This window comes from Pleurodeles waltl, chromosome 1_2 (assembly GCF_031143425.1).
Source record: "Pleurodeles waltl isolate 20211129_DDA chromosome 1_2, aPleWal1.hap1.20221129, whole genome shotgun sequence".
In the NCBI taxonomy this organism is placed as follows: Eukaryota; Metazoa; Chordata; class Amphibia; order Caudata; family Salamandridae; genus Pleurodeles; species Pleurodeles waltl.
In genome coordinates, this window is record NC_090437.1 from 246,225,783 (window position 1) to 246,252,780 (window position 26,998).

Here is a 26,998-nt window from a genome sequence, read left to right on the forward strand (position 1 = left end):
TAACGCAGCAGATCACAAATAGAACCATATTGCATAGTGTGCCCTGTGGGTGCACCAGGGGTTTTTACAATTTTTCTGAGTTTCCTTGGCACTCTGCTATTACAGAAGGGACCACAGGTATTTGTGCAGCTCTTTATGTAAAATAGATAGCGCTGGCACACATACAGCACAGGTGCTATCCTAAGGGATGGTCCCTCATTTGCAGGCGATCTTATCATATTGAATAAAAACAGACAGATTTGTCATGAGCTACGATTAAACAACTTATGTAGCGTATTTCTTCTTGGTTTCTAGCTGCCAGGATGTAATTAGGCACAGCAAAGCAGGTTGTGGGAGTGAAAAGTTATTATAAAAAGAGCAACCCTTCTTAATGTGAAATAAAGTGCATATGAGTTGAAATAGGACGCAAAAACGGTGTCTTAAGGTGCGGTACAAAGTGCAGAAGAGCATAAAGTGCACTCCGGATTGAGTAGAAACCGCATTGCATGGGAGGGAGAAAAAACAATTGCCTGTTAAAGGAAATGCCACTAGAAAATGAACAGTGTTTAATCTTAACCAGTTTAAATTAAATCCATATTCAGTATTGGCAATCCATGTCAGATAGGGTTCGATCCCTGAGGTTGTGGAAACTGGCACATATCTAAGAACTGAGCACATATCAAGTGACTTAACTATTATGACCTACTTTCTATAGGCTAAATAAATCTTTGTTTAACCAGATCCTTTGTTTTGGGGCCAATACACCCTGGGGAGTCAAATAAAGAGCGCAAACACAAATCATGAATGGCATTCTTGAAATTTGCAAACCAAGGACTGGAAGTCCTATCACTTAGTTTTAAACAATCCTCCAGCACCCTCCTAGAAAAACTAGCCACAGGAGTGCCCCATAATTTCAGCCACAGTAATAAAGGCACCCTTTTAAAGTGGTCCCTTAAAATGCTTACACCAAGTTTTAGATGTGAAATAAAACTTGGTGCTTTGTTGGTGACGTCTAAGCGTCTACAGAAATATGTATTTTCAACCGCCTGCAGTTTGTGAAGCACAGCAAATCACCATACACCTGCTCCTTATACTCCAGCTGAAATGCACTTGTTCTTACATACCTGCAAAACTCTCTAAGAGGTTAATGGCCTACCTTTTTAGCACAGCTAATAGAGTCACAAGATTCCACCATTTTCTGTATTCTCTGGATATTTAGCCTGTCCCATGTCAAATTAGCCTCAAATAGCATATCTAACTAATTAAAACTGGATATCTTAACAATACGGGTCTACAGAATAAAAAAAGCTTTTAGATCCATTATTTTTAGGGTCCCAGTTCAAAAACATGATTTTTAACATGAACCTTAATATTTATTTTCATCTTAAAAGTGTTAAAACCATCTAAAATAGTCTGCAGACCATCAGCTGTTTCGGCTATAAGAAGTGCATCATCTGCATTTAAAATCACCAGAAGAGGGCTAATTTTGGGCACATCCCTACCACAGGACTCTATGACTCCATCTAAAGAAGTATTCTAAAATAAGAATAAAAAAGGAGCCATTATGCAGCCCTGCCTCACCTCTGGTAACCTTGAAAGAGTGTGTTCAATCCTTATTTTGAGTGTACTGCACTCCCCAGGAAGTGTCCCAATGAAGATGCCTAACGAAGTTCAATAAAGGGGTGGTCAACTCCTGATTGCTCCATTAGCTCCCACAGTTTCTCCCTGTCGACTAGTTCAAAAGCATAGTAGAGGTCCATAAATGTGGTATGAAAGGGATCTCCTCTGGCTTTGACGTATTTTCCCAATATTAGAGATAACTGGAGGCTTGCTTGACAGTACCTAGGCAAGGTCGAAAAACATATTGGACCTCTGAGAAAAATGAGTCGGCCTCAGCCCAAGCTTCAAGCTTGCCTGAAATTACACAACCAAAAATGTTAGCGGTGGAATCTAACAACAAAAGTAGGCAGCAGCAGGATGGAAGATTCCTGTCTCATTTCTTGTAAATCTGCACTATAATGGTTTCCCTCCAAGAATTAATGCCCCCCCCCCCACCACTCCTCTGAGTACATTAGTAATTAATGGGCCCCAAAAAACCTAATTATGCTTAAACGGATCTATGGGAACCCCATAGGGGCCTGGCTCGTTGCCCGCTGCAGCACTCGAGATAGATTTGGTCACATCTGCTAGATTGATGAGTTTACTAAACCGTTGATCAGGGAAAAATTAGAATGTACTCCATTTTTTGCAGTGGGGGTGGGAATCCACAACCAAATTACGTGAATAAAATATAAGGAAAAAGTGGGCGACATAGTCATGTTCGGAATTATGATAACCTATACCAGATGCTGGACAATCTGAGTTAAAAGGGTGGTTTATTACCTGCCAGAATAATCTGCTATCTTTAATCTGGGCTGCCTTTTCAAGCTCTTCCCAGACATTTTGTCTAATTTCCTGTTTCCTCGTCTCTATAAACCGTTGGTAATCTTTCCAGGCTATTGTAATGGCATCTATGTTATGTTAAACTGACTTAGGAGCCTGTTTTAAGAGTTTTAAGAGCTGAAGCAGTCTGATCTGAACCATGAGTGGAGTGGGTGGTCTTTAGGTGGTTTATTCTTAGTTAAAAAGCAATAATCTGTTCAACAAATTACTTTGAAACTATTACAAATTTCACAGGGATCAGTATTAATAGAGAGGCAACAAACAATATTGTCACAAGCATCGGTAATCAGATCTTTGAAAAACTTGTTCTGATCCGAATGGATGTGAGCATAGATGTAAGATGTTATAAATGCACTGCTCGAGCTTGCTGATGGTGGTAAGATCAGTCTGGAGTTTTGGTTGTAATAATCTAAGAAAAAGATCACATTTACCAAAGTGAGTCTGTTGTAAAAATGTAATCAAAGATCTCTTCAGTTTAGTCAAATAGTGTATTTACCCTCTGCTCATCTCTCACTTTATACAGAAATGTCATGACATCAAGAAATAATTTATTGAGAGACCATGACACAAAAAGAGAATATAATCTCAACAACAATACAGCCATCAACTTCATAACTCCCCCCCAGGCATCCTCACGAATAGCCTGCTTTCCTCAATCACCAGGCCCTTCACCATAGAAGCTTTCTCCCAAATTCACCATCAGAAATTCTCTTTTTAAGCCAGAGATGTTCCCATTCTCTCTAAAAGTTTGTAAAATAGTGTCCCCATAAAAAACAATTAGACTCATATAAACTATCCAACTGCACAATCACTACTTACCCTCTTAAACAAATAACTAAAAACTGTACTTACTGCGGAGATGCAAATACACATTGAGCAGCAGTACCTACTGAAGATCTACCATTCAGGATTTCGCTCTCAGTACAGCCTTTATACAGGTTGTCATTGCTGTGATCCAAATGGCTTCCAGAGGAGAGTACAGCTTGCTCATCGTCTGTTATCTTCCTGTTTCCTTGACACAATAGGTCTGCACACAGTCTTCTCCATCACTCTTGTGCATGGGCAATCATAGTACAGTCTTCAGTGGCTTTCCATTTGTGTAGATGAAGAGCTCCAGCAAACCCACCCTCATTCCAGATGACATGTGGACTACCCTCAAGGTTTCCTGCTTTTGCCTTGGATCCTTAATCTCTACATGCAGCTCATAGAGGCTCTCTTAATGGCCCAAAATATTACCATTCAGTATTAGACACATGGCACCTGAATTCAAGCCAAACTATTATTGTGCAATATTTTCAATTAGCAGCGGCAACAATCCTGAATGGCCATAGTCTTATTGAAAATGATTCAGGAAATACATAGGGGCATATTTATACTCCGTTTGCGCCGAATGTGCGTCAAAAATCTTGACGCACATTCAGCGCAAACGTAGCCCCATATTTAAACCCTGACGCCCGAGCCGGCGCACAAGGAAAATGGGGCTATGTGCGTCAGTTTCTGGAAGCGGCACCCCGCCCTGCGTTAATGACATGCAGGGTAGGCGTTCCCGTCCAAAAACCGACGCACACAGCAGTGCGTCGTATTTATGCTTCCGTGCAAAAATGTCTCCCGCGCGGCAGGCGGCGCAAAAAAATGACGCAAAGCACGAATATCGTGAAATTTTAACGCCTGGGTCAGGGCAGGCGTTAAAATGGGGCAAACACACCTGTACTTAATCAGAACACACAGAACAAACAACAGAGCAGCAGAGCAGCAACAGGGAGACATGGAGGTACTTTTTCTTCAGCGTGCACGTAGACGCAGAGCCCTGCAGCAACAACAGCAGCTACAACAACAACAGCAGGGACCCCAAAGACAGCGCAGAAGGCAGGAGAGAATATTCCGCCCAGGAACAACCCTGCATGGCCTCAGGGAACGAGACATCATCCAGAGGTACCGGTTGAACTGGCAGGCCATTCAGCAGCTGCTGACAAATATTGAACAGCAGTTGGCCCCCACTTTAGTGACTCCCCGCACTATCCCAACCGAAACAAAGCTGCTTGCCGTACTTCACCTGCTGGCAAGTGGCTCGTTTCAGACAACTGGTACCCTGGTTGGTGGAATATCACAACCATCTGTCTCTGCATTCCTGCCTAAAGTACTGGATGCCATCATTCGCCTGACACCCGCCACATCTGCTTCCCTAACACACTGCAGATGAAGCAGGAAACTAAACAGGGGTTCTACGCCATCAGTGGCTTCCCGCACGTCCTTGGTGCAATTGACTGCACACATGTACGCCTTGTGCCACCTGCTGCGAGTGAACACCTCTACCGCAACAGGAAGCACACACATTCAATCAACGTGCAGGCCATAGTCGATCACCAAGGACTGATCAGCAACATTGTGGCTAAATATCCTGGGAGTGTACATGACGCATTCATCTTCCGTCACTCCACCATCAACCAACACTTCCAGGATGGATGGTATGGCAATGGACTACTTGTTGGTAAGGACAAAAAACAAAGTCATATACACACTGCTCAGAAACCCTCTAGGATAAACAACACATACACCACAATAGCAACACCTAGCCAGGAACACACTGAGGTACTCACATCACTAGCCATGTATCACAAGTCACCATTGAACCTCTCACACATTGGAATTTACTCTACAGCTTAGTGTGAAGACATTAATGACTGTGGTTGCCTAAATGTCACCTTGCAAATTGGAAGTCTCACAATAACTTGTACACTAATACAATGCATAAGTTTAAAGGTATGGGATGGCCTGGGTATGTTCATATGAACGTTTCTAATACACTTTCATGTTTCAACTCTACATGGAACTATCATCACACCCCCAGTGAGGACACACGGACACCTGTATCACAAGTCACAATGCAAGGGAGGGCACACTGTACTGGAGAAACCAATACATCCTGCTGACAAACAGTTAGCCAACAAACACTTGCTCAGCCAAGGGAAAAAAATCAATGCAAAAGTTTTCACCAACAACAATAGGTTGTCACATTAGTACACAAAATAGTCACAGACAACACAACACAACTACTGCCATCAAAGATACGTACAACAGTGCCTCCTACATCTAATTGATACCATTCTGTGTTTCTCTTTCAGCTGATCAGGGGTATGGCATCCAGCCTTGGATAATGACACCATATGGGAACCCAAATACTGCTGCTGAGCGGGCATACAATGACGCCCACAAGAGGACACGCAGCATTGTGGAGCGGACCTTTGGGATCCTAAAGTCAAGGTTCCGCTGCCTTGACATAACTGGCGGTAGCCTACTCTATTCCCCAGAGATGGTCTGTAAGATCATACTCACTTGTGCCATATTACACAATATTTGTGTTAAAAGGAATATTCCCCTTCTTGACCTGGACCCAGACATGCCTGAGGATGACGAAGAGGAGGATGCTGGCCTGCAACAGGAGGGGGAACAACCTAACACGGCAGCAGGAGTGTGTAGGCGCCAACAGCTTGTCAATAATTTTTTTTCCTAATTTAATATAATAACTTGTATTCCACACTTGTAAATAAACACAGATAACCAACACCACATCATGCTTTTGCCTATGCATTTCTGACCACCTTTAGTTTGAAATTGCTGAAGAAGAATGTCGTCTCATTGAGCAAGAATGCTATAACAGTCATCACACCAAAAATTAACATCACAAATGTATGCACAGAGGGTAGGATGTGACATGATACATTACCATACACAGAGCCCAACAGGAGTACAAATGTGGCAATTACACATGCCGGATCCAAACACCTGAAACAGTCTCTCATCCAGCCCAAAATTTGAGATCATTTGAAAGTCACATCACACGTGTTCAGAGACAGGGTGGGACCATCCATGTGTACGTGACCATGTCATCAATGGCTTCTCTCAAGTGTGTGATATGAGCAATACACAATTGGAACAACATCAGCTGACACTAACTCAGGAGGAGACCTTGAAGTCACAGTGACAACATACACCCAGACAGGTGATAGTGGATCCACATTCCAACACACATGTACACATATGTCATACAATCAACCTAATATTTGAAAGTAGACCATCACAGTTGTGTCCCAGTTTGAACCTAGCAGGAAGAATGTAACATGCCACTTGTAGGAGGCTGGACTGGCTTGTAGTGAGTACCAAGGGGCACTTGCACCTTGCACCAGGCCCAGTTATCCCTTATTAGTGTATAGGGTGTCTAGCAGCTTAGGCTGATAGATAATGGTAGCTTAGCAGAGCAGCTTAGGCTGAACTAGGAGACGTGTGAAGCTACTACATTACCATTTAGTGTCATATGCACAATATCATAAGAAAACACAATACACAGTTATACTAAAAATAAAGGTACTTTATTTTTATGACAATATGCCAAAGTATCTCAGAGTGTACCCTCAGTGAGAGGATAGGAAATATACACAAGATATATATACACAATACCAGAAATATGCAGTATAGTCTTAGAAAACAGTGCAAACAATGTATAGTTACAATAGGATGCAATGGGGACACATAGGGATAGGGGCAACACAAACCATATACTCCAAAAGTGGAATGCGAACCACGAATGGACCCCAAACCTATGTGACCTTGTAGAGGGTCGCTGGGACTATTAGAAAATAGTGAGGGTTAGAAAAATAGCCCACCCCAAGACCCTGAAAAGTGAGTGCAAAGTGCACTAAAGTTCCCCAAAGGACAAAGAAGTCGTGATAGGGGAATAAGGCAGGAAAGACACAAACCAACAATGCAACAACGCTGGATTTCCAATCTGGGGTACCTGTGGAACAAGGGGACCAAGTCCAAAAGTCACAAGCAAGTCGGAGATGGGCAGATGCCCAGGAAATGCCAGTGCGGGTGCAAAGAAGCTTCTACTGGACAGAAGAAGCTGCGGTTTCTGCAGGAACGCAAAGGGTTAGAGACTTTCCCTTTGGAGGAAGGATCCCTCTTGCTTCGTAGAGTCGTGCAAAAGTGCTTTCCTGCCGAAATAACGCCAACAAGCCTTGCTAGCTGCAAATTGTGCGGTTAGCGTTTTTGGACACTGCTGTAGCCCAGGAGGGACCAGGAGGTCGCAAATTGGACCAGGAGGTAGAGGGGACGTCGATCAAGACAAAGAGCTCTCTTAGAAGCAGGTAGCACCCGGAGAAGTGCCAGAAACAGGCACTACGAGGATGTGTGAAACAGTGCTCACCCGAAGTCGCACAAAGGAGTCCCACGTCGCCGGAGACCAACTTAGAAAGTCGGGCAATGCAGGTTAGAGTGCCGTGGACCCAGGCTTGGCTGTGCACAAAGGATTTCCGCCGGAAGTGCACAGGGGCCGGAGTAGCTGCAAATGTCACGGTTCCCAGCAATGCAGTCTAGCGAGGTGAGGCAAGGACTTACCTCTACCAAACTTGGACTGAAGAGTCACTGGACTGTGGGAGTCACTTGGACAGAGTTGCTGGATTCGAGGGACCTCGCTCGTTGTGCTGAGAGGAGACCCAAGGGACCGGTAATGCAGCTTTTTGGTGCCTGCGGTTGCAGGGGGACGATTCCGTCGACCCACGGGAGATTTCTTCGGAGCTTCTAGTGCAGAGAGGAGGCAGACTACCCCCACAGCATGCACCACCAGGAAAACAGTCGAGAAGGCGGCAGGATCAGCGTTACAGAGTTGCAGTAGTCGTCTTTGCTACTATGTTGCAGTTTTGCAGGCTTCCAGCGCGGTCAGCAGTCGATTCCTTGGCAGAAGGTGAAGAGAGAGATGCAGAGGAACTCGCATGAGCTCTTGCATTCGTTATCTAAAGAATCCCAAGAGACAGAGACCCTAAATAGCCAGAAAAGAGGGTTTGGCTACCTAGGAGAGAGGATAGGCTAGCAACACCTGAAGGAGCCTATCACAAGGAGTCTCTGATGTCACCTGGTGGCACTGGCCACTCAGAGCAGTCCAGTGTGCCAGCAGCACCTCTGTTTCCAAGATGGCAGTGGTCTGGAGCACACTGGAGGAGCTCTGGGCACCTCCCAGGGGAGGTACAGGTCAGGGGAGTGGTCACTCCCCTTTCCTTTGTCCAGTTTCGCGCCAGAGCAGGGCTAAGGGGTCCCTGAACCGGTGTAGACTGGCTTATGCAGAAATGGGCACCAAATGTGCCCATGAAAGCATTTCCAGAGGCTGGGGGAGGCTACTCCTCCCCTGCCTTCACACCATTTTCCAAAGGGAGAGGGCGTAACACCCTCTCTCAGAGGAAGTCCTTTGTTCTGCCATCCTGGGCCAGGCCTGGCTGGACCCCAGGAGGGCAGATGCCTGTCTGAGGGGTTGGCAGCAGCAGCAGCTGCAGTGAAACCCCGGGAAAGGCAGTTTGGCAGTACCAGGGTCTGTGCTACAGACCACTGGGATCATGGGATTGTGCCAACTATGCCAGGATGGTATAAAGGGGGCAATTCCATGATCATAGACATATTGCATGGCCATATTCGGAGTTACCATTGTGAAGCTACATATAGGTAGTGACCTATATGTAGTGCACGCGTGTAATGGTGTCCCCGCACTCACAAAGTCCGGGGAATTGGCCCTGAACAATGTGGGGGCACCTTGGCTAGTGCCAGGGTGCCCGCACACTAAGTAACTTAGCACCCAACCTTTACCAGGTAAAGGTTAGACATATAGCTGACTTATAAGTTACTTAAGTGCAGTGTAAAATGGCTGTGAAATAACGTGGACGTTATTTCACTCAGGCTGCAGTGGCAGGCCTGTGTAAGAATTGTCAGAGCTCCCTATGGGTGGCAAAAGAAATGCTGCAGCCCATAGGGATCTCCTGGAACCCCAATACCCTGGGTACCTCAGTACCATATACTAGGGAATTATAAGGGTGTTCCAGTAAGCCAATGTAAATTGGTAAAATTAGTCACTAGCCTGTTAGTGACAATTTGAAAGAAATGAGAGAGCATAACCACTGAGGTTCTGATTAGCAGAGCCTCAGTGAGACAGTTAGGCATCACACAGGGAACACATACCTATAGGTCACAAACTTATGAGCACTGGGGTCCTGACTAGCAGGGTCCCAGTGACACATAACATACATACTGAAAACATAGGGTTTTCACTATGAGCACTGGGCCCTGGCAAGCAGGATACCAGTGAGACAGTGAAAACACCCTGACATACACTCACAAACAGGCCCAAAGTGGGGGTAACAAGGCTAGAAAGAGGCTACTTTCTCACACCACTAAACCAGTTTATGCAGAAAGGGAAACAGACAACAACAAAATTATTCTCATTATCACATCAGGAACGCTGAGAGTCTTGCAAACATAGTCATTGGAAAATGGTATGCAAGTTTGCTCCAATTCATCATTACAGCAAACGTCAAATGGGCTAATGAGATGAATGAATGGTCAACAGTCATTCATACCATATGGCCTTACATTAGCCTGCTGCTGCAGGTTTGCCATGATATAATAAATATACTCCATGGATACAGTATCTATTCTGGATGGTCAAATCCTAGGGTGCTGGGGGCGTAAGTCCACCTCTACCGCCCCCAAAACATACAAGGATCTTGTACTTGTGAACTAAACACATGCATAAGGCACATGTGTGGGCTACATGTCAAAAGTCCAACACAAATCTGAAACACAAAATCATAATGGGACATGGTTACCCCCATAAAAACTGTAAGTGACTGTTGCACTCCCTGTTAGGACTACAGATAAAAGCATCACCATCATAATTGTGGACACATTTTGGAGAAGGAATACATCATGGTATCCCATCCATCATTTCAAAATAGCCATCAGCAATTACCCCAAATATGTTGACAAATATGGTCAATACATTAGTTAACGTATCCAAAACATGACAGTGTGAATGCCTTCTATACATACAACAACGGACATGTGTCATATCCAAACACAAATGTGTATCACATAGCACCGTTTGACCATGACAAATCACCTTTCCAAAGTTAAAAACATGAAGACATAAGGATACATTTGCGCCAAATTCTACGCATACAGCATGGGCGTCTTAATTTGTTCACGTACATGAGTGCACAGAATGCAGAGTCAAATAGAAATGTATCCAAAAGTGTCACATATTTAGCCATCAAAGTATAATTTACATCATATTATTTTTTGACTCAGCATCATGTGCACTACTGTACGTGGAAAAAAATGACGCCCATGATGTATGCGTGGTAAAATTGACGCTACATGGACAATATGTTGGTCATCTCATGTACATTAAAATTTATTAATATTCATATCATATTTTTTGACTCAGCATCATGTGCACTACTGTACGTGGAAAAAAATGACGCCCATGATGTATGCGTGGTAAAATTGACGCTACATGGACAATATGTTGGTCATCTCATGTACATTAAAATTTATTAATATTCATATCATATTTTTTGACTCAGCATCATGTGCACTACTGTACGTGGAAAAAAATGACGCCCATGATGTATGCGTGGTAAACTTGACGCAACATGTACAATATGTTGGTCATCTCATGTACATTAAAAATTATTAATATTCATATCATAATTTTTGACTCAGCATCATGCGCAATGTAATGCGTCAAAAAAAAATGACACACAATTGTGTATGCGTGAAAATATGACGCATAACGGGAAAATAAAAACGGCGGCCATTTTATGCAGGAAGTGATGTAATAGGATATCCTGTTTACAAAATCTGTACTGGGAGTTAACTTTCACTTTCACTTTGCAGTCTCAGATTTATCTAGACTGTGTGGTTGTGTGAAAGGTGTTGTCCTGTGTTTTACTGCTTTAGTGTCCTGTGTCCCTTGTATTTTGTCTTTTTGTCAATCTATTCTTGTTGTATAACATTGTCTCAGTCTGTTTAGTCTTGTTTTGTCTATTCCTATGATTGTTTGTATTGTCTGTGAGAGTCTGTTGTGGGTAGCATAGTTTGGGGGGTTAGTTGGGCTATTTTTCTCCTTTTTCATTTTCTTTCACACCTCTACCTTTCCCCATTTCCCACTTTTACTTTCTTATTTCATTTGTCCATTTTTCTAGCTGTCAATATGTCAGGTTGGCCTCGCCTGTCCAGGATGGGTGAAGATGAATTGGGGGGGTTCATATGGCTAGTTAGCCATTTCCTTCCACTGATGCTGGAGGCTGGGGGCCGTGTGATACAGGGATATCACACGGAGGCTAGGAAAATCCGGTGGGAGAAGGTGCGCCATCACCTGGTGCAGGTCTACGGGAGCATGCGAAATGTCCATCAATTGAAGCACCGCTGGGCAGATCTGATCACCGGGGAACAGGACCTGCTGGACCATCTGGGACTCAGGATTGGTGGCCATGTTGGTGAGTACAAATCAATTACATGGGAATAATAGAAATCTGTGTGGGAACATATGATGATTGTTAGCCAATCTGCTAAATAAGTAGCTGACTGTGTGTAATGCTAGGGAAACCTAGGCCCATGTTTATACACATATATCCCCATTTTTGCAACACATTTTCACGCAATAACAGCAGCAAATTGCAACATCTATCTGTATTTTGCTAATTAGCCCCCTCTCTGCGTCACAAAATGATGCAAATGATGCTCTACAAAGGTATCCATATGTGCCCTAATGTGTATTTGTTGCAGAATGTGTAGGAAGACCAATGCTACCAGTCCGATGGCTCATTTTTGCAACACATACCAGATGGCTATAGCTGTATGTAATGTAGTGTTGCATTTGTGTCAGACAAGCAACACGTGAACGGCTCTATTTGTACTCTAGTGGTCATAATGGCCAGTGAGTAAGTCATGTAGAAACAACATACCTACATATGTAGACGCCATAGCAACACAGAAAATTAGAAACACATGATGATGCTATACATGTGTGTTGCCTTCACGTCACATGAAGTTAGTTATGTTGTCCACACATATGTCACATGTGTGTGTGGTTGCTGTGTGTTGAACATGTCCACCTAGCCTGTTTGATTGTGAGTGGTCATGCAGTCCTCATGGAACCAGTTTTGGAATGTCTCTCTGGGATGCACATGCTGAGATGTATGGATAACATTATTGTTGGGGCATACTAATGGAGGGTTAACTTGGACGACACATGACTGTCCTGGCCACTGCATGTGTGTAGTAGGGTGTGTCACTGTAGCAGGAGACTCATCCAATGATAATGTTGAATACAAAGTCATCCATGCAGTATGAGCATGTGGGAAAGTCTATCATTACCATGTCATATTCACACAGTGTCATTGTAACTGAAACTATTTGTCAGTTCACCCAGTCTGAGTATATTCTTCCTTTCATGCTTTACAGGTGGACCAGCCCCGTACACCGTGGGAGAGGTGGCACATTTTGACGACCCCGATACCTACAGGGAGTGTCGCCTGAGTGCTATTTTCATTGTTTGGTAATGAAGCATGATGGATTACTGTGTGTTCAAGAGAATTCATGATTTGATGTGCTCGCCGTTCATTGGCATTGTTGTTTTAGTGTGATATCAAATAGGACTTATGTTTCTGTAAAGCAATACCTAGCCATCTCTCAGATTGAGGGGCTGTAGGTCATTCCAGTTGTGCGGCAATGGGGAATGGGATGACTCATTTGGAATACACTGGTCAATGTTAGACTTGGTCAGGGACTTGCCATGAACTGAGTCTGCATATCAGACTGACAGTCTCCCAGATAGCTTAGGCACATGGCTCTGATGACAAGTGCTTCTTCCTAGTTGAGGATGGACTGTGTACACTGTAGGTCGGATCTTCTGGGGGCATGTACTTCCACAAGGTGAACTAGAAGTGTGTGTGACTTGAGTGCAATGGCCTAGGTGTTCTGTCGAATCATGAGAATGGGTGTTCTACCTCCTCTGTGTGTGTTGTAAAACATGCCTCACTGATAGTATGTCATGTTGGCCTAAGTCATATCATTTTGACATGTGTGGACCTGGGATGTGACAATGTTTGGCTGACTACAACGTGTTGCTAGCCCTTCATAGGTGTTGTGTGTGAAGGCACATACTTGTTGAACTTTCTATACACTCCTGGGTGTGCATTGAACATGGGATTGTTGGTTGTTCTTCCCACACCACCCACAAAGACTGGGATGTTACTGTGAAACAGGGTACCTAGGACTGCAGCAAACAGTATGTTACACGTACTTGACACCTTTTGTGACTTGAGTTAGTACCTAGGGCCAGATGTAGCAAAGTGTGTACACGTTGCAAATGGCATAAATTTCTGTTTGTGAGTTGCAAACGTCTGTTTCCTATTCCGAAATGTATTTGGTGGTCATGAACATATTAGCTAAATGCTTTTCAAAATGCAAAATATAAAGGGGTTTTCCAGACCTACTTGCAACTCACAGTGGTAGGCAATCCCATTTGCAACCGGGTACGTGTTTGCAAAGTGAGTCGCAGTTATCATCCACTTGAAGTGGATGGTAACCCACTTGCTAACTGGAAGGGGTCCCCATTGTAACCCTTCACCTTTGTGAGTGGACTGAAATAATCCTGTACAAAACAGCCAGTGGTCTAAGGGACCACTAATTACCGTGAAATATTCCAAGATTGAAGTTGTTGTGATTTTTTACTCATTGCAGCTCATTTTCCTTTCAGGTAAACGGCCTACACTTGGGGATAAATAACCTGCTTTATTTAAAAGCAGTCACGTCCATGGAGGTCGGCTGTTCCCAGCAGGCCTCCATCCCCGTGAGTGCCCATAGTCGCTAAGGTGGCGCAACTTGGAACCCACATCATTGATGTTCATGAGGTGGGTCTTAGCGACCCCATAGCAACTCGCAGACGGTGTCAGAGACACCGTTCTGCATTGCAAATTGCTAGTTGCATTTTCCAAATTCCTACATCTGGCCCCTAGTGTTGACATTTGATTCTGGCCCATGGGTTCAATCTTAGCACACAACTAATTCCAAATGCCATTGAGTGAGGAGTGTGATTGTTATCACATAGAATGACATATGTAGTGAAGTCAGTATGCAGAAGAGGTGCTGCCATGATGTCAAATGCCTTAGGTATGATTTGGATGAGTAGTTTAGGGTGATGCCATCCATCATGTAGAGACATGGATATGCTAGGTGTGATATGCCCTTATGTATGCATGTTTCACATGTACTTCCTCTGAGCCTTTCCGTGAACTATGTTGTGACAATTGCTGCAACCAATACATTTCTAGTAATGGACAAATGACCCATTGTGGTATTCCACCCAATGCAAATCCAAAGCTAAATATTTGCCTTTTCTCTTCACAGCTGCAAACCTGAGTGCCGCAGATCGCAACCATTTTGAGCGCCATGCGATGAGATACAGGCACATCCTGCAGGTGCAGTGTGGGTATCGGAGGATGGCCCGCAAGTACCATTCAGATCGGGCCTCCGGGGCGTGGTGGGCCACACCACAGGCTCCCCCTACAGTGCCACCAACAACCACCGACACCACATCCACCAGGTCTGCCCAAGTGGACCCAGCAACGGACCAAGCATCTTCCTCCAGACCTGGACCCAGCCGTGTGGTGGTAGCAGGGCTGTCCCGTGGCCACACAACTCCTGCCACAACATCCACCTCCGCCGGCCCACAAACCAGCACAGACCCTCCTGTCGACCCAGCTGCCTTCCTGGCATTGTCCCGAAAATTTGACAAGTTGGTTAAAAAGGTGGACAACCTGAGGGAGGACATGAGTTATGTGAAAAAGAAGGTCCACTCCATCAGGCGCACACTACGGAGGGCAAATCTGTAGTACTTTTGCCCTCCTGAACTTTTACCCCTCCCCTCTCACCTATTTCCTATTTTATACTGTTAGTTGGGTTTTGGGGGTTAGTTATAGGATAAGTATAGGTAATTAGCTTAGTTAGTGTTAGGGAAGTGGGTGGGGGGTCCTTATTCTTTCTATCTTATATTTTTGTGTGAGTGGGTGGGTGGGGGGCAATGTTGGGATTCCTGTTTAAAAAAAAAAAAAAAAAAAATGTATAAAAAAATATTACCAAAAAAATATATGTTTGTTTACGATAGTATAGTATGTGTGTAGGTTAGTAAGTGTTGTCCTGCATGTGTCTTGTCTCATAATGGTGGGTGGGGGGTTGATGTTTAGATCGTTTCATTACATGTGTAGAGTAAGTTTAGCTTAGGTTAGTTAGGGACAATTGTGGGTTAGTAGTAGTCAGGTTAGATTAGTGTAGGTTTACCTTTCCCTTAGTTGCCTCTTTTGTTACTTCATTCAAATAAAAATTTAGTTAACCCTTTACATGATGCGTTAGGTGCTACATTATCATGGCCTTGACATCAGTGTAGCAGAATGTTTTAGTATGACATTTGTGTCCTATGCTCGCTATCCCCAGGATATTGAGGTTTAACATGCCAGCTACCCGTGTGCTAACTTGGTAAGTATCCACCATGTGGGAGACCCACCATTGGTAGTGTGCATTGATCATCAAGGTTTTGGGTTGGCATGTATCCTACTTCACAAAGAGTGCTTCCAGACTTGTTACAGTGGGTAAATAGTTAGGTCGGACAGCAGTGTGAAGTTCAGGGAGATCTTTGTAGATGAGGAATTGTTCACACTCTTGTCTTGTTGCTGTCATTGCTGACCTACATCATGTGTGTACTGATTCAGCATGACTTTCCTTCATGGAAGTATACTCCGTAAGGGTGATTGATGCAGTGTAATTTGTTAATGATTCCTTACATTTTACAGCATTATTTCTTATTTAAGTATTGCATGGTGCCTACATTTCTCAGCCACCATTAGTTGTCTAGAATAGCTATATATGGTGCATCATTCTGTCCAACACAGCATGATTGTGTGTGCTTAGTCCCTTCATCAGTTATTTTCCTCAGTATAGTAAGGCTATGATGCATTCCTGGCCACTGCACAGATGTTTCAGTATACATGAAATCAGGACAGTAGTATAGAGAATCGACATGGTTGCCACACAGCCAATTTGGAGTTATGTACTGCACAGTTGGAGTGTGAAATAACACAGAGACACAATAGGTGTGCAAGTGATATTTATTTATAGGTGCTGTAGTGCAAAATGTCCATTCACAATGTTAGCTGAGTCCGTGCAGGTGCATTCTTACATGGTGATCCTACAGACGGGGTGTGGATGATGCTCCTGACATGCTGGGGTGATGTCACAGACAGTGCAGAGGAACAGGAATTGCCAAATAGTAGGAGAGAGACATTCACTGGCAATGGGGACAAGTCATACAGTGGATTGCCAAACAGTCATTGAGTGTAGTTGTAGTGAGACTGGCATTTGTCAAAACGTAGGACCTTGGTCAGAGTAGGCCATGGTGCAGGGACTAGGGCTTCCGGGTACTCTTGCGTGTGAATGTTATCTGTTCCATGTCTTCTTCTTCTGATGTGTGTGTTGCCTGGTGTGTCCTTGTTGTTGTTGGTTGTGAAGGGGCAACACACACCTCAGTGTTAGAAGACATGGAGGCAGACATCCCGGGGGCTGCTCCCTGTTGAGTTATGAAGGGCAGTACTGCAGCAAGGAGGGCCTGCTGGTTTTTCAGAATGGCAGCCACATCACGATGGTAGGCAGCCAGGTCGGCCCTGAGGGGTTCTATGTTGCATTCGTGCACACGTTGACTGGCTTGCAGTTGGAGTTGTTGTGTCAACTGGATGACAGCTGTGCAGATTTCCTTCTGTGTTTTTAAAAGTTCCTCCAAGAGCGATGTTCGGGCTTGCATTGCAGCTGCCTGATCAGCAGTTGACAACATGCACGAACGCACCCCCTCAAGGCTGGCTGCCATAGTTTGCATCCCCACCCGCACCTCCTTGGCCAGCTCCCGCTGGACACCAACGACAGTTCTTTCAAAGATGGTGCCAGTGTCGTCAGGGTCCTCAGCTGTGTTGGAGCTGGCAGGTCTTACAATTGGGGTGGCGGGTGGTTCTCCTGTGGTGGCTGCTTCTTCTGTGCTCCTCCTTGTGACTGAAGGTGGGGTTTGGAGGCTTTCAAGGACCATTTGAATGGTCTCTTGTGGGAGGTTTATGGGCTCGTCATCCATGTCATCAGGGAACTCATGGACAGGCATATTGGCAGGAGATCCGTGTTCCTCTGCAATGAAACAGGGTACAATTAGTGTGTCTGTGTTGTGACAATTTTGCACTAAGATACAAGCCTTGGTATGCCTTAACTTTGTGCTCTGTGTTTGTCTTGGTATCTGCTGTCCGTCATAGGGCATTGTTGTAGGCCTATGGCCCACCTGTGTGTCACATGTATGATATGGAGCTATCAGACATGTCTGCCAGATCGCCTCTAGGTGTTGCTTTGTAATTATTTAGGAATAGGCGTCTTTTGGTCCTACTCCTCCCTCGGTGTTTAACTATTGTTATGGAGGGACATTTTGTTGGGTGGGCTCTCATTATCCTACATGTGATTACTGGCTTTCTAGGCAGCAGGATAGCTAATGGTGTGGGGGACTAAGTCTGACCCACTTGTAAATAACTCTGTCACCCTGATATTTCATTTTGCTCAGACTAACTAGCAGTGCCTCTGGTCTCCCACATCAAAGGAATGTTTAGACATCCGAGCGCATGACATCTTTGGAACTTCTCAGGCAAGTCGTGGTCACTCAGATCCTACACTATTATGTCTTTTCCGGTATGTTACCATACACAAATGACAAAGGCGGTGATTCTAACCGCGGCGGGCGGCCAAAAGGCCGCCCGCCAGCACAGTGGGAAAGACCCAGCAACGATGAAGCCGGCTCCGAATGGAGCCGACGGAGTTGCTGGAGTGCGACGGGTGCAGTAGCTAGGCAGACACTGAAATTCCTTTTGGGGCCCTCTTACGGGGGCCCCTGCCGTGCCCATGCCATAGGCATGGGCACTGCAGGGGCCCCCAGGGGCCCCGCGGCACCCCCTACCGCCATCCTGTTCCTGGCGGGAGACCCGCCAGGAACAGGATGGCGGTAGGGGGTGTCAGAATCCCCATGGCGGCGGAGCGCGCTCCGCCGCCATGGAGGATTCTCAAGGGCAGCGGAAAGTCGGCGGGACACCGCCGACTTTCTGTTTCTGGCCGCGGCTGAACCGCCGCGGTCAGAATGCCCAGCGGTGCACCGCCAGCCTGTTGGCGGTGCTACCGTGGTCATTCGCCCTGGCGGTTTTTACCGCCAGGGTTAGAATGACCCCCAAAGACAGTATTTGTTTAATATGAGGTTTCATTGTACAACTGACTTGTAGAAATTTAGGTGTGAGCCACAATAACCCAAACAATACACACTGTTAGAATTGAAATAGTCCGCAGGAAAGTAATACATTAGTACACAGCTATCATGGTGCCTAACAGTTTCTACTCTCCCTCTGCTTGTTCTATGTATAGCACAGCATGTTAAGTTTGGAGCTTGCCTGTCTGAATCACAGGGGAGACATCATCCCTCATATCAGAGGAATGGGCTGTGATCTGGTTGTGCATCAGCAGCAAGGCAGGCAGCATCTAGTTGTGTTTCTCTGTTTGGAAACTCCCTCTTGCATATCTTGGGACAAGGAAGTGATTTTATAAGTCATATGTCATCGTGATGACAAAGTTTCCCTACGCAGGAATGCCAAACCTTAACCCCTACCACATCTATCAGCAGCATACCAGACTGTATCCTTGACTGGGGCACAGAGTGAATATATTCTGGCAAACTCCAGTGCAGAAGTAGGCAAAACAGTGTGATTTGACTAATTGACAACACCTTAGGACTGGCTATTTGCTAAATTAACTGATAGGAAGGGCAATGAGAATCATTTAGTGCAAAGTGCTCCGAGGCTCTTAGATGTGAGCAAATGAGTATAAGTACATTCAGGGTAAGATGCACAAAGGCCTCCAGCCTGAGGCTAATGCGCAAAGTATACGTTACACTTGCCACAATACACTTTGACTGACTGTGGGTGTTGTGACTGCCCTGCCAGCACACTTGCCTCTCAGGCCCTGCCCCATACACTTTTTATTCACATTGCATGAACTGTACATGTTACGTGGCATTACCTATGCATGTCAATGTTAGGATGTGGTATGGATGTAAACATTGTTGATGTTTGAAGATGATGTTGGGTCATGTGTGTCTTACTGGATTGGCCTGTTTATCGTGTGAATGTCCTATTTGTTTGTCAGACTTTGCAGGTGTGTTTCAGTGACCAGTGGCCTGTGTCCCCTCCTCAATGTTGTTGTCTGAGCAGTATGACATTAGTGATGTAGCCTTGTTAGCCAGGCACGCGAGGGACCGTGACGTATGCAGCATGTGTGTGTTGTTAGTGCTGTGTGGCTCCTATTGCTGTTTACTTAGGCTTATGTATGTGTCAGGTATGGACATTCGGCATTTGAGTGTACTGGTGCCTTTGTCTTATTTCTATGAATAGTTGCGGATGTCATCCTCACCCCCTAATTTAGGTATGTATGTTCCATGGGGAGGTTCCTGCCATTTGGTACTATAGCTGCACAGAGATGAGAGGTGTTATTGTCAACTGTTGTGGCAGTTACATTGCAGTTGTTGTTTTGCCTACTGCATTACTGATAGGGACCTAGTTGATGTAGGATAGATTTTGCAATACAAGTGCCTGGATGTGGATTTGAGGTAGTGGCCTTCCCACCTGTCGCTGCTTTCCCTTGGCTCTATTGTTGTCATTACAGGATGTCCCCATGGGACTGTTGTTGTTGCTGTATTTTGTCGTGCCCCAGCTTCGGTCTGTGCTGGGCATGCCCCCCTGCCGTGCCCCTTTACCCATGCCACTTCATATATGTGCTGACTTACATGCATTGTGTAGTAGGTATCCCCCCCCGCTTACAGTCCCCATTATTGCATTTGAATTCCCCATGCAACTTACCCTGCATGTGCGTTGTGTCGTGGTAGTCTGCGCTGTCCAGTCCTTGAATCCCTGTGACGATCTCCTCCGGGATGACGGCTGCGACCATCTCCTCCATGTGGTCCAGGGCCTCCTGTTGTGCTGGACTCCCCCCTCCAGTCTGCATTGCTGCCTTCCTGTTCCTGGCCATTTTCTCTTTTGTCCTACGTTTGCAGTCATGCCAGCGTTTCTTACACTCAGTGACTGTGCGGCGTTCTTCAGCCACACTGTTGATCTTGTCCACTATTTGTTTCCATATGGCCTCTCTCCTACTGAGTAGCAATTTAGAGGAGATTAAAAGTTGGTGCTGGTGTTCCGTCACCTCTTTCACCAGGATTTCCTGCTCCTCTTCACTGAAGCGACACTTTTTTTTTTTTTTTTTAATGTCCTGGTTCCTGTATGGATCCTCCTGGCTGGTTCCTGGTCTGCTCTCATCCTCCTGGGGTCTGTTGTGGCATCTGGGATCCATTTTGGGTCTCCTCTGCTGACAGGGCAGTTTTCACGCAAAAATTTAACGCAATAGCGTGAAGAAAACCAGCGCTTTCCGAATTGCGCTGTCGTAAATCGACCCACAGTGATGTGCGTCGCCTTTACGTTGGTTTTCTTTACGACAGACCGACGCTGTGTGCGTCACGAAATAATGACTCCCACCTGTTGGTTGCGCCGCCGTACGTCAAAGTATAAATTTGACGCCCGCTCGGCGCTTCAAAATGGCGTTAGACTGCGCTAATTGTTTTGACGCAAAACTGCGTTGGCGCAGTTCTGTGTCAAAAAGTATAAATATGGCCCATAGTCTGGCCTTATTCTTAATAGAAAATCAGAATCACAGACATGGTGTTGACTGCTTTTATCCAATAGTCTCAACCATGGTGAAAGGTTTTTCAAATTGACTTACAGTTCTCCATGAAAGGTCTGGCATTGTTTGTACATGCTTCTAAAATTAAGGGCCTTATTTAGACTTTAGATTTTGGGATACTCTATAACAAACATGGTGGATATCCTGTCTGCCATATTACAAGTGCATTATGTGGCATAGTTTCAATAAATTGTAGCTCCCAATGCAGCTGTCCACTTCATTACAGTTCAAGGGAGTTGCTGGCACCCCACGCATCCTAAATGAAACACAACATTGTATTACAAAGACTGAATTCAATTGCAAATAGGCACACATCCAGGAAAATGAAGCTAGACAGATTCATACCTCAACACTTTTTTACCTTGATTCATCAAAGCCAACACACTTGCAAATCCCATGTCCTCAGTAAAACTCAACAGCCTTCTTCTGACTATCACTTTTGTGATGTATTACAGAATGGACCTGATTCTGAGTTATTCAGAGGAGCTGACACTATTTATTTCACCCAATAAAATCTGGTACCTAATTGATCACAATTTATTGGGTTTGATAAAAAAACACCTATTCTGTGAATTTGGGGAATAGCATGCAGGGTTTGGTGGGTTTTGCATCAAAATCAGCATGTGAAAGTAAATACTGTATGCTTTTCTGCTGTTAAATTCCAGCAGGTTTGACCTTACAAAACTTACTCTCCTTGCTCCGTATCCTTTTCTGCTACAATTATCTCAGAACCTTCCACACATTTCAATAATCCTTTTCTTCTTCCTGTACCCCAAGACCACACTTTCTTATGATACTCTCTTTCACTTGAAGTGCTGATGAATGGCTCTGAATCACAGTGTTTTTTACATCTTTATATCTGTTTCTAACCACTGCTGGTGTCCTTACTTCATTTGTCACAGGATGATGACTGTTTTTCCCTTGATCATCTTCGTCCCTCATGGCAATCTAAGCATCTTCCAGTATTCGGGCGATAGGGACCTTGAGTCTTGATCTCTGTATCTTTTTCTGGATGTGAGAGTCTTGGGTATCTTTTCCTTGATCTTGCCCTTGTAGTTTTAGGGCCTGATCAGACTGAATCTGCTGACACTCGTCTTGAAAACAAATCAGCTTGTGTTTCTTCTCCTTCAGAATGCATACATTGGGCTGGGATCTGGCTCAGGGAATTTCTAGTTGTTGTCACCACTTCTTCATTAGCTTGTCTTAGCCTCTTGGTCTGCTACACATGCATCCACTGTGGCAATCCGGCACATTTCACAGCAGCATTGGGCACAAGGATTTTCTAGGAGGGTCTGTCTAAAGAGATTCCAGATAGGTGTAGATAGAGAAGGGATTCTCACCTCATGGGGTAAGAGTCCTGCTCTATTGTTTGGTATGCATCTGAGTCTCATAAAGGCAAGAGGAAGTGCCTTTGGCCTTTAGAGAGAAGCAGAGAAACATCCCCTTCTGATGCTGGACTTCAGCTCACCATTGCCCTGCTCAACTATTTCGGATACTTCAGGTCTGTAACTGCAATGGCATTTCTGATCAAATCCAGGTGCTAGGCAGCATAACTCCATCACATTATTTTGAAAGTGAGTGGCAACATTGGATTTCAAAGAAACAGGCATATCAAAATTAGAGATCCATTTCCTCAATAACAATTTGGCTACAGTGAAATTGCCACTCCTTCCCGTGGAGTGTATCTCAACCCAATGGGAAAAAAAAAAACTACTACTAAACTGTATCTCAGGACCTGGAAAACAGGCATCTTTATGAAATCAACTTGGTTATGAGTAAAAGGGCTTTTGGACCTGGCCCTTTCTGCAACATCACCCCAAACCTTTTGCCTTCCTCCTCTTTTTTTCTGAATTCATTTTTGTTGGCTTTAGGACTCTGGGCACTTTACCACTGCTAATCAGTGCTAAAGTGCATGCGCTGTCTGCTTAAACATGGCAACACTGGCTTATCCATATTTGGCATATTTAATTTACTTATAAGTCCTTAGTAAAGTACACTACATGTGCCCCGGGCCTGTAAATTAAGCACTACAGGTGGGCTTGCAACACTGCTTATGCCACCAACTTCAGTAGCCCTTTAACAGGACTCAGGCTTGCTACTGCAGAGCCTGTGTGTCCGGTTTTAAACTGCCATGTCCTAGTAGTGAAAAACTCTTAAATTAGTTTTTCACTATTGTATAGCTTATCTCTTCCATATAATAACATTGGGATTGTTTTTTTTATATTTTTGAAGTGTAATTTCTAGTGTCTCTAGAATCACAAGTTAAAATCACAACTTATGGTGAAATTGTATTTTAAATTGTAATTTTTGGAAGTAAGAATTTTCTTACTTGAACCATCTAGTGCCTTCTGCCTGTTCCCTAAAAACACATCTGGGTGGTTGACAGCTGGGATCTTGTGCATTCTCCCCAGAGAGCCACACACAAAGGGAGTTTAGGTGTGGCTGATGGACCATCAACATCCTGAAAGGCCATCCTAGGCAGGATGGGAGGAAGTAGACGATACTTGCACCTGAAAGAACTGTGTCTTGTCCCCACACAAAGGGTTGCATAACCCCCTGTAGTAAGTCTGGAGCCAGGCCAGGAAAGGCAGGGACTCTAGGCACTTCAAATGCTTCTCTTTGAAGTCCACCCAACTTCAAAGGCACAACTGGGTATAAGTACTAGCCCTCTGACACCACCAACTCAGTACACTTCTGTACCTGTGAATACTTTGACAATAAGAAGAACTGCTGTGCTGCTGAAAGCACTGTAACTCTGCTGAAGTTAGCTGGACTCCTGCTCTACTGTGCTGACCTGCTTCCTGCTGCCCTCCTTGTATAGTAGTGTGAAGGACTGGACCTGAATCTCTCCAACCCACAACTAAAATGACTCCAAGAGCTTGCTGGCTTCCCTCCTGTTTTCTGACATCTCAGGGACACAACTCACTTGCCAAGTGGTGCCACCCAGACCTGGACCCTTGGAAGTGGGCTACAGGTACTCTGTCTTCTGTGTCCTCATTGGAATCATTGCAAAGAAATGCAAAACCCTGCAAAGTCTCGCTGCACTGCTCCCAGCCTCATCGGAATTCACACTGGGCAGTGTGAAGCCCTGCAAAGCCTTGCATCATAGCTGCCAGTCTATTGGAACTGAAACACAGTGGCAGTAAGCCCTGCAAAGCCCTGTGTCACTGCTCCCCAGGACTGAAGCAAAGTGACACCAAGCCCTGCCAAGCCTTGAGTCACAGCATCTCAGAACCAGTGCAAATGATGCAAAGCCTCACAAAGCAATGCAGCGCACACTGTGCACCAGGTTTAAGGCACTGTGTTCAGTGGGACCAACTGGGTGTCTATAGCTGGCCCAAGCTCCATCACGGTCAGCCTCAACATATGACTTTGTCCCGGTGCAGCATGACCAGAATCCACAGTTGGCAATTTGCACTTCTATATGCTATTTTCACTCAATCTTTAAAACTGCATATCTCAAGATCTTCTTATTGGATTTTTGTTGTTTGTTGTTTTGGACTTGTTCCATTTATTAACTTAAGCTCTATTTTTCAAACCTGGTGTGGTTTATTTTTGTGTTTCATTGTTTTACTGTTTGAAGTGCTTCACAAAAACTTTACACATTGCCTCTTAAGATAAGCTTGCCTGCTCCATGCCACACTACCAGATGGTGAGCACAGGTTAGTTGATGGTGTGTACCTGACTTACCATGTCTATGATTGTGGTTTCTGTTTGGACTTAGTTCATACCTCTGCCAGCCAGAAACCCAATTTCTAACAAGGGCCATCAGATATAATTCCCAGCTACCCTTTCAAAGGGCACCCCCAACCACTGGAAGTGGGATCAAAGGGCCTTTGGGGTGCCACCAGTCATGCCACTGGCTTAGCAAGTCACACAAGAGCGATAAAACTCTTTTGTGTCTTCTGACATATGAGGCCAGGTTTCTCTGAACCTGATTCTATATTGGTCAGTGCTTAAGCCAAATCCATCCAAGAGTGCAGTTTTCAGAACAATATAGTTGTCTGAATGATCTTCTCTAATGCATGGTTCCTCCCATTTTTGGCCTCTTTGTGAGTGTTTGTCAGTGTGTTTTTACTGTCTCACTGGGATCCTGCTAGCCAGGACCCCAGTGCTCACAGCTAAAACCCTATTTGTCAGTATGTTTTGACTGTTTCACTGGGATCCTGCTAGCCAGGACCCCAGTGCTCATAGTTTGTGGCCTATGTGTGTGCTGTCAGTATGTGTCACTGAAGTTCTGCTAACCAGAACTCCAGTGCTTATGCTCTCTATACTTACCAACTTTGTCACTACACTTTAGTGACTCCATATTCCAATTCTGATTGGCACACTGGACCCCCCCTTATAAGTCTCTAGTATATAGTACCTAGGTACCCAGGGCATTAGGGTTCTAGGAGATCCTTATGGGCTGCAGCATTTCTTTTGGCAGCCATAAGGAGCTCATACAAACCTTTCATCAGGACTGCCACTGCAGCCTGAGTGAAATACTGCACACACTATTTCACAGCCATTTTCACTGCACTAAGGTAACTTATAAGTCACCTATATGTCTAACATTCATTTACTGAAGGCTAGGTGCAAAGTTACTGTGTGTGAGGGTACCCTTGTACTAGCAAAGGTGCCCCACATTGTCCAGGTCCAATTCCCTGGACTTCGTGAGTGCGGGCGATACCATTATATGTGTGCACTACATATATGTCAATACATATATGTAGCTTCACAATGGTAACTCCGAATATGGCCATGTGAGGTGTCTAAGATCATGAGATTATCCCCCCATTCCAAATCTGGTAATGGAGGGCCAATCCCATGCACCCTGGGGGCTCCACCATGGATCCCTAGTACTGCCAAACCAGCTCTCTGAGGTTTCCACTACAGCCCCAGCTGCTGCCACCTCACAAACAGGTTTCTGCCCTCTGTGGGATTGAGCAGCTCAATCCCCGGAAGGCAGAACAATGCATTTCCTTTGGGAGGAGGGCATTACACCCTCTTCCTTTGGAAATAGGTGCTGCAGGCTTGGGAGGGATAGCCTCCCAGAGCCTCTGAAAATGATTTGAAGGGCACAGATGGTGCCCTCCTTGAATAATCCAGTCTACACTGGTTCAGGGACCCCCAGTCCCTGCTCTAGCGTGAAACTGGACAAAGGAAAGGGGAATGACCACTTCCTTGTCCATAACCACCCCAGGTGTGGTGCCCACAGCTCCTCCAGAGTGTCCCTGGCATTAGCCATCTTGGATTCCAAGTTGTGGGGACCCTCTGGGAGCAGCTGAGTGGCGAGTGGCAGCAGAGCAGGTGACATCAGAGACCCCTCCTGATAGGTGCCTACTTGGTCAGGTAGCCAATCCCATTCTCAGGGCTATTTAGGGTCTCTCCCCAGGATGTTTCCTCAGATTCGGTTTGCAAGACTCCACCAGGACTCCTCTGCATCCTTTGCTTCAGCTTCTGACCATCGGATCAACCGCAGACTTCTCCAGGAACACTGTAACTGCAACAAAGTATCCAAGACGGCTATTGCGACCCTGCAACTTCAGTTCCTGCCAGCAACTGTAACAGTTTTCAGGTTTTGCACACTCTGAGGACTGCCTGTCTTCATTCTCCACCAGAAGGACCGAAGGAATCTCCTGTGGAGTGATGGAGTCACTTCCCTGCTTCAGCAGGCACCTCTCTGCAATGACAGCCAGTACTCTGGGACTCCTCTTCTGTTGATGAGCATGATCCCTGGAACACAGGTGGTGGACCGAAGTGGTCGTGACTGTCCAAAAGTCCAGCTGTCTAAATTTGGTGGAGGAAAGGGCTTGCGTCCCCGTGCCAGACAGTACCCCTGTGCACCACATTTTCTGAAGCTCCTTGGACTTCTGTGCACTTCTTCTAGAACTCCTTTGTGCACAGCATAGCCCAGTTCCCC